The sequence below is a fragment of the Lynx canadensis genome, chromosome D4 (assembly GCF_007474595.2).
Source record: "Lynx canadensis isolate LIC74 chromosome D4, mLynCan4.pri.v2, whole genome shotgun sequence".
In the NCBI taxonomy this organism is placed as follows: Eukaryota; Metazoa; Chordata; class Mammalia; order Carnivora; family Felidae; genus Lynx; species Lynx canadensis.
This window is the reverse complement of record NC_044315.2, coordinates 81,316,376-81,317,079: the sequence shown is the minus strand read 5'-3', so window position 1 is coordinate 81,317,079 and position 704 is coordinate 81,316,376.

Below are 704 nucleotides of genomic sequence, written 5' to 3'. Positions count from 1 at the left end.
TTCCCGTAAGAGTGCTCTATAAAAGCATCATTGAAGTTTTAATATTCTTTACTGTCATTCACACAAAACTATTTTAGTTTAAAGTCCATTTTTATAGGAAAAGCATGATTAAGCAGGAAAGTGGGTTGTGGGCATATCTGACATTTTCGACACCTTTTATTCAAGTGGTATTAGAACAAGTGGACTGCATGTATTCTTTGCACCTAGGTGCACCAGGTGTCTTTGCACCTCTACTGTTCGGTACTTCTGGAATTTCACTTCTTGCGTGCTTTGCTTGCAATTACATTGAGCTGCTGCCAGGTCGACAGTGGTGCCACTGTTTTTCTTTGTAGTGTTCTAGGGCTAGGGTCCACAGAGGCAAAACAGACCTAAGAATACTCAGATCCACTGAGGTAGAACTTCCATGTCCCCCATGGAACACCCTTCCTATATTTCCCATATGTCCCTCCTCCCCAAAGTGCAAGCCAGAAAACTCACCTTCCCACCCTTTCTTGGAGCTGGAGTGCAGGCATGGGTGCTAGGCCCCACTAATCAGACATGAAACACAAATGACTTTAATTCTAAGCAGAGGAAAGTGGGGAAGCAGGCACCATGCAGAACGAATCCACTTTCTGGCGGAGGTGGCTGTAGAAGCTGCCAGGTTTCAGGGGCAGCAACAGTAGAGTTTTGGCAACAGAGGTGCAGTCTGAGATGCCTGTGTCCAG